The sequence below is a fragment of the Melospiza melodia genome, chromosome 2 (genome assembly GCF_035770615.1).
Source record: "Melospiza melodia melodia isolate bMelMel2 chromosome 2, bMelMel2.pri, whole genome shotgun sequence".
NCBI classification, from domain to species: Eukaryota; Metazoa; Chordata; class Aves; order Passeriformes; family Passerellidae; genus Melospiza; species Melospiza melodia.
This window is the reverse complement of record NC_086195.1, coordinates 78,471,967-78,480,160: the sequence shown is the minus strand read 5'-3', so window position 1 is coordinate 78,480,160 and position 8,194 is coordinate 78,471,967. Positions and strand designations below refer to the sequence as shown.

Sequence of the window (8,194 nt, the reverse complement as noted above, 5' to 3'; positions counted from 1 at the left end):
TGTGTGAAAAGAAAGATTTGCCTTTATAAGAGAAAAATTTTAAATCAATTTCTAACAAGGGGAAAAAAAGGTGATGTGTTTTGTTTTTTTTTCTATCTATTCTTTTCATTCCTCCTCTGCCATTAATTAGATCCATACTCTGAATGTATGTGTTACACTTCATGCAAAGATTATGAAGTGTTTCACCAACAATGATTCATGAGGATTCACAACTCCTGGTGATTTGGGTAAATATTTATGTAAATGTCATACAGATCAGCAAACTGACTCGCAGACAAGTGGTGTTTATAAAAGAAAAATCACAAAGTTTGGATCCATCTTCTTTTTTTTTCTTCTTTTGCTTATTCAGCTTAAAAGCTTACAATTCCTGTTTTCCAGATATGTTGTGTGCACATAGATCCAGAGAAGTAATGAAAGTTGATTACAAGAGCAGCAAATGGGGTGACCCAAGCATCTGACCATATTTTTGTTTAGAAAATTTTAACTTGTGGTTGAACAGCTATTATTCTTATAAAGAAAGTAAATATGTTGCACAAGCAACAGCTAATGAGTTCTCCTGACATGATGCCTGAAAGGAGATGAAAGAATGGAGTCCCAGTCCAAGGAATACATTGCAATATTCTCTGCAGGCAGTGGGGGCACCAAGGATCTCACTTAGCGCGGAAATGCAACATTTAGTTCTCTTATGTAAACAGTACTGTGTCTTTAAAAATTTACTTCAGAGATTGTGTCCAAACTGCAAGCACTGCATCCTTAAAAATGTATTGAGTGCTCAAGTAGACAGAATCAGAGCCTGTTATTCCATGATTGCCTCTATGATACATTTATGCCCTGAAGTTATAACTGTGAGAAACGATGTTTTCCAGGATATGCAGGAGAGCAGACTGCCTGCCTAGTGTAGATATCAGGGAGGATCCCTGTGCAAGGTCGCATTGCTTCCTGAATGCCTACCAAACCCTAATTGTTTGTGACAGAACTGAGTTTTCCCAGGTTACTGTAAGATTTTGACTGTATGGCCAGAAGAGTATAATATAGTTCAAACAGCATTTAAAAAAATTATATTTCCTATTTGTTTAATGTAAAACAGGCAAAAAGAACCAGAAGAGAATGTAAAGTACATGCAGACTTTGAAGGGATGACAATTTTCAGTATCCATGTCAGAGAAAACAAATATTTTATGAGACTCTTTCTAACCACTCTGCCTTCAAAGCTAAACTCCACCATGTGTTGATGGGTTTAATGATTTAGAGGGAAATCAATATTTTGTATGGTTCTTTCAGTACTCCATATTACTTTTCTGACACCCCAGAAAGTGTGCTAGACTGGCAAATGATCTCACCTAAACTTTGCCTGAACTGCAGAGAAAGAGTTATAGCAGCAGTGAAAGCAACAATTCCTGTTCAGCAGAGAATTATCATCTTTTCTTTAAAGCTTGCATGGCATTGGAAAGATTTAAAGCCCTAAGTCACCAAGATTGTTTATGCCAAGAGGAAGCTAAAACTGAGGACAAGACAATTCCATGCAATGTATGGTTTGCTTAGTATTGGTACATGTGGGACTTTGAAGGCTGAGGACCATTCACTGACAGGTTTTATTTGAGCAGAAAAATCTGGCAGGAGCTTCGCTGGGAATTTTTGAGATAACTTAATGGATATTATGCTTTCCAGTACTTGTATCTAGGGAATTTACATCTCTTGCAGTCTTCCTTAATGAAATCAAGAAATTATCTGGTTTTTTACCTCTGTGTCCACATGTTGCAGGAACCTCTCAAGAGCTGATTCTTTGCACTGGCAGTACATACAATGAAATGTCTTCAGACTTGTAGCAGACACATCATATTTACAGTAATTTCGGTCTTATGCCTGAAAGTTCACAGGAATTTTCTGAAGACTCACCAGAAAAAAGGATCAAAGATTTTCTGTTTATTGGGGCTTACAGATTGTGCTCTCAGCTCAAGTGCAATATTAATGCACCCATTAAGCAATGTAGGCATTCTTTTGCAGTGTTTGACAACAGAAGCTAAAGCTGTTCCTCCCTGCCTCTAATAAACAGCCTTGAACTTCATTAGTGCAATCCCATGGCATAGCAGAAGTGCTCAGTTTAGCTAACCCGTGTCCAATCCTAAACATTCACTGACAGGTTTGGTTCTGCAGATGGCAAGGTCTGTAGCTGTCCTGGTGGAGAACTGGAATCTCCCTGCTCAGAAAAAGCTGTGTCATGGTGCTAAAGAAGCTTGCTCCACAGGAGGATCACACCTGGTAACAGTGGTAGTGAACCTGCCAACAGAAATGCAGTGTTGCCAAATATTACAGTTTCACTGTGAGGTTTATGCTATTTAGTGTATTTCTTGAAGTTTTTGTACACAGAATCTTGAAATTTCAGGAAAAGTGCAGCTTTTTTATTAAAGGAAAGCGGAAGTACTCTAAAATCTTACATTTGTGGAAAAAAGCTTGAAAAAGTTTGGAGATATTAACAGAATGTAGGCTAAAACTTAGAAACCAGAAAGCATACTGATACTACTTGACATTTTAAGTCTCTTGAGTATACAAGCATTTGATCATTAGCATTTGAAAATCCCACTGATTTTAACAGGGCCCAGACTTCTCATGTCTCTTTCAGTCTTATGCATTTGCTAACAAGCTTTTAAAAGTTGGGTTTTTTTGACTGTTTTTCTTTTTTAGAAAGAAATAGAAAATCTAGCATTGAACAGCACAAACACAGAATAAAAATGACATGCAGCATAGAGCCAGCCTTGCCTTTGTCCTGAAAAATATAAGCCCTTGGCATTGCAGAGGTTTGTTATGGAGAGTTTTATTATCTCAAGCAGCAGCAGTTGCACATTTTGAATTTAGGTCAACACATATTTGTCCAAGTGCTGAATTATGACATGAACGCTATCCTAAAACAATTTATCTTGTGTCTCATCCTTTATTACAGTACTTCTCTACAGGAGTAGTCACGGGTGATTTTGAGCTGGATTTTGTGCTAAGAGGTTTCTTCTTATTTCTGTAACAAACTGCTATCCTGAAACATATCCTATTTGTCATGATTCTTAAACTGCAGTTTCTTATACCAAGAGATTTGATACAGCAAATCCTATCTTCTTGCTATTCCCTTTTAATTGGGTTTGAAATTAATGGAAATCCAGTGTGATCACATTAGGCTACAGCACGGTTTGGCTTGCTTTGCTATAAAAGGGAGTAAGATTATCTTTCCACCTACAGACCAGTAACCCTTGCTTGTTGAAGGAAATAGAAGTGTTTACTTGTTATCCTATGAAGTTGATTGCCAGGGACTGACAAATGCCTTGATTCTCCCTGGGAATGTGGCCAAGATAAAACAGCTAACAGCATAGCAAATAGTGTAATTTCTTCTGGAGAAAAGTCAGTGGGATTTTATTTTTCACCTATGACTAAATGGGAGCATGATATTCTGCTTTAGAAAACATCTTTCCTCATTATCAATTTAAAAAAAATAGAGCAGAGCCAAGATTTTATGATATAAAACTTATTTTTTCTTAAGAAAACTACAAAGAATTAATATCAAACTAATTAATATCAAACTAATATCAAATTAATATAAAAAAATTAAAATTATAAAAAAGGGATTTTTAAAAAGAAGAAGTGAGTTTTCTGCTAACACACTTTAAGTCAGAGATTATATTAACATCAAAGGTAAATGTATTAGAATCCCCATTTCTGTGAACTCTTTAGTGGGTTAATCAGTGATAATGTTGTTAATGGAGATGTATTTTTACTTGTCAATAAGCACTGTGGTATCTGCAGAAGGAGCCTGTACGCATCTTATCTAGCATGGGAGGAGAATGCACAGTGCTTCTGGGCTTAAATCATGAAGGGCATAACAGTTCTGGTTTGAAATATGCTTGTATTAAACCCTAATCAGCCTTTAAGTGTTTTTTCTTTTAAATGGTGGAAATTTCCTATGTGAATATGCTGTTTATAGAAGAAAAATCTTGATGCATTATCAGAGGAAATGTTATTGCTATATGCAGGAAAATTTCTTGACCACTGCTAATCATACAGAGATACTTAGTAAAAAAACCCCAACAAACTCACAGCAAGTTTGTTCTCCCCCATAGAACGCACATAGACATGCACGTAGAATGGAGAGTGCACAGAATCTGGAATGTGGACACTTAAAAGAAACAACCTTTGGGCAGGTATTTTCCACTTGTCAGAACAAATTGGTAATGAATTACAAACTGGTATCATTAGCATCATCCTTTCAGCAGCTTTCAGGCTTGGGTGGTTTCCAGGGCAGAGAGCCTCGGAGAATATTTTAATAGAGACAGCAGCTGTTGATGCAGCCTGGTTGTTCTTTCTCCATTCATTCTGGCTCACAAGAAGAGCAGATGATGCTAAGACTTAGTGTTCACAAAGGTTAAAAAGGTCTATGCTGTACTCTTAGTAGGTAGGTAGCAAATATTCCTACTTTACATATAAGAAAACTTAGGCAGAAGATCTGTGCTATCACAACACTTTGCTATCCACTGTGTGGGTCAAGGACAGAGGGTGACTCTGGTGGAGGAAAAGAAGTGGAACCACCCTTCTGAGGTGGTTCCAAGTAATTCCTACCTCCCAAATATTCCACCAAGTAATTCCTACCTCCCAAATATTACAGGCTGGTGGATATTTGGATATTTGTCCTGTCAGCCTCACACACTTAGTGCCCTTGTACCTTCTGTACATGGAACAAGTGTGGCCTTGGCAAAGGGCATGGTATATATTCCAAGGGAAAGAGAAAGGATTTTTTTGTTGTTGTTGTTGCTTAGGTGGTTGCATTTTTTGTTGTTTTCTTTTGGGTAAGCACAGCCATGGGTAAATTCCTCCAGCGAGTGCATATGGGAAAAACTTGAGGAGCTAGCTTCAGCCTACAGGTTTACAGGCTCATCAGTCACATCTTACATACCACCTGCCTGGGAATCCCATACATCATTGATGCTGAGAAAGGTTACATATCCACAGGAGGCTGAGGGAGGAAAAATAAACAGAGAGAGAGAGAAAAAAAAAGAGTTAGGCTTTAGGTAATAAGATGCAGTGAGAAGTAGGATATTTTTCAGGTAAACAAAAAGGCGGCAATCCCAAATTCCAGCATTTTGGATAAAGAAGGGAGAAAGGTTATGTCTAGGGGCACAGTATGCAGCTTGGTTAGCCTATGAAGAAGAAAAATGAAGCAAAGGCTTACACACTGTATCACTGGTTTAAGGGACCACTTTCCCCACAGGGAGTCAGTGAGGTGTGGAGATGCTTCCTTTCAGTGAGGCAGGCCCCTCACTGGTGTGGGCTCACTCCACAGCCTTAGGGGGGTTGCTGGCCAGGTCAAGAGTGGTGCAGAGGAATATTTATGTACAGCCAGAGGCTCGTTCTTCCCATGGCCTTGTGTGGACTGGCATGGTTTTATCTTTCGCTGCCCAAGTGCTGTGGCGTGCCAAAGGTAACATGATCAATGCTGGCTGTGATGGTGGCTTGCCCAGGGGATGGTCTCTTCTGGTGAGCATGCGAGCCTGGGAGAAGCCATGATGCTGTCTTTAATCCATCCTGGCCTGGTGGAAGCTGTCTTTAACTTGCAGTGTGGATGTGGCTTTTCCCATCTGGTTTTGGATCCCCTGTGCTGGAGGAGGCTCCAATGAAGGAATGGAGGCAGGTGTGGGGTTGAGGGATGGTGTCTCACTGCATGTACGGTTAAATCATTGCACTTGTTCTGTGGAGATTCTGTGAGTGGAGAGGAGGATGGTGAAGAGCTGGCTCTACTTGGAGAAAAGGTGGCACGGGGAGGACCTGCTGGCAAGTGGAGCTCGGAAGCATGGAGTGAGCAAGAACAGGAGGTCGCACAGTGATAGCAAATGTGTGTCCATGGAAGGTGGTTGTAGGGAGCTGCTCACCCTCTTCCCCTGGCCATACTGACTGCCGTGGATCCACCCAGCATGGATGTCCCTCTCCCCCAAACATGGCTGTGTGCCATGAGAGAGCCCTGGCCTGGTCACTGGGAAATCTTGGCACATAGAACTGGCTGCTGCCAGAGAATCAGAGAGCCAGTTAGGTTGGAAAAGACCTTTGGAGATCATCAATCCAACCTTCGATCCAACACCACCATATCAAACAGGTCATGGCACTGATGCCATGATCAGTCTTTTCCTAAACATCTCCAGAGACAGTGACTCTCGCACCTCTCTGGGCAGTCTATTCCAAGGTCTAATAATTCTTTCCATGAAGAAATGTCTCCTAATGTCCAACCTGAACCTCCTGCAGCTTAAGACTAGTCCTCTTGTCCTGTCACTTGTTTCCTGGGAGAAGAGACCAACCCACACCTGGCTGCACCCTCCTGTCAGCTGCAGAGAGTGCTGAGGTCCCCCTGAGCCTCCTTTCTCCAGGCTGAACACCCCCAGCTCCCTCAGCTGCCCCTCACAGCACTTGTGCTCCAGACCCTTCCCCAGCTCTGCTGCCCTTCCCTGGACACGCTCCAGCCCCTCAATGTCTCTCTGGCACTGAGGGGCCCAGAACTGAGCACAGGATTGGAGCTGTGGCCTCAGCAGTGCTGGGTACAGGGGGACGGTCCCTGCCCTGCTCCTGCTGGCCACACCTGGCTGATCCAGGCCAGGATGCCATCGGCCTTCTGGGCCACCTGGGCACACTCCGGATCATGTTCAGCCGCTGATCAGCACCTCCAGGCCCTTCCCAGCCACTCTTCCCCCAGCCTGTGGCGCTGCTTGGTGCTGCTGTGACCCAAAGGCAGGACCCAGCACATGGCTTTGCTGAACATCAGAGCCTGGCTTCTCTGCCCTGCAATAAAGCGACAGACGCCCGCAGCCGCTAAACTCTTCCCGGCCGCGCCGCTCCGCGGGCAGCGGGCCGAGGCGGGGCCATGACGACGCGGCGGGGGCGGTGCCGGGGCCGGTGCCCGCCCCGACATGGCCGCTTCCTGCAGGTAACGCGCCCGTCGGGCCGGGGCTGCTGCGCCCGGGCCTAGCCGGGCTCTGCCTGGGGACAGAGAACCGCCGTGGCGGCGGCGGGAACGCAGGCGGTCTGTGCCGCTGGTTCTCCTTCCCTCCCGTGCCCGCCGTGCCGCTCTGTGCGGGGAGCAGAGCCCGCGGCGGCCTGGCCGCGGCTCCGGCTCCATCTCTGTCCCTGTCACACGAGGTGGTGCAAGGGGGAGAAGGCCAAGCCAGTCCCTACGTCTGCCTCACAGCTTTTATAGCCTCCCCCGTGTGTACTCAGGGCAGAGAAGAAGGGATACTGCTGTGAGGGTGGTGAGGCCCTGGAATAAGTTACCCAGGGAGGTTGTGGGTGCCCCAATCCTGGCAGTGTTCAAAGCCTTGAGAAACCTGGTCTAGAAGGATGCACCCCTGCCCATGGCACGGGGTTGGGACTGGTTGATCTTTACGGTCTATTCAAAGCCTTAACATTCCGTGATTCTAAGACGCTCTCCGGAGGTTATTCCTGTTATCGTTGCTGTTTGCAGCGAGTGCCCGGGGTTGTGCGGGGTGTCGGTGGGAGGTTTGGTGCTGGCTGTCCCTCGCAGAGGTGGGATGGGACAGCCGCGGGGACATGCCAGTGCCTGGATATGCTGGTGCTTTCGGGCGCGTTTGGCAAGTGCTGGAGCTCTTAAATCTCTGCGTAGGGCCTCCTGAATGTATTTTTTCCCTCCCGGATGTTTATGTGAATACTGTGTCCTTATATTTTTGCTGTGGCGTGACTGTGGCACCAAACCAAGCCATAAGTGAGTAACTGAGATCGCGGCTTATCCCTGATCGTGGCGCTCCCTCTGCCGACAGCCGCCGCTCTGCTCTGCCCGCCCGCCTGGTGCTTCAGTTCTCAGAGGCGGCTCCTACAGCAAACAAACTTCGTGCATTGCATTAAAGCTTTACATTAACCTCTGTAGGAGCTTCAGGCCAGTTTTATAAAGTGCGTGTAACCTCAGCTCATATTGCAAGGGGAAACTGTTTTCAGTGTGTAACTTCAGGAGGTGCTTTTTAAAAATACTTGTTGTAAAACTAGGTGGTAACAGTAACAAATTTAACAGTGGATTAATCCTTTTTCTTCTGTAGTCATACTGGCCTTTCTAAAGGAGGTGTGAGATCCCAGAAAATGAAGTTTCCTACTTCTATACAGTTGAGTGTGATTCTTTTATTCAGAAATCAGGGCAGAGTTGCCTGCCAAATTGAGCCACTGGTAAT

The 8,194-nt window shown here is 44.4% G+C and overlaps 1 protein-coding gene across 2 annotated transcripts in view; it reads left to right on the top strand.

Annotated features, from left to right (window-relative positions):
• The first annotated feature begins 6,907 nt into the window (after positions 1 to 6,907).
• Positions 6,908 to 8,194, top strand: part of ALKBH8 (alkB homolog 8, tRNA methyltransferase) — a 45,951-nt gene continuing 44,664 nt past the window's right edge. For both annotated transcript variants that reach the window (XM_063148954.1, XM_063148951.1), the window contains exon 1: positions 6,908 to 6,945. The gene's annotated coding sequence lies outside the window, so the exon portion shown is untranslated. The remainder of the gene's footprint in view (positions 6,946 to 8,194) is intronic.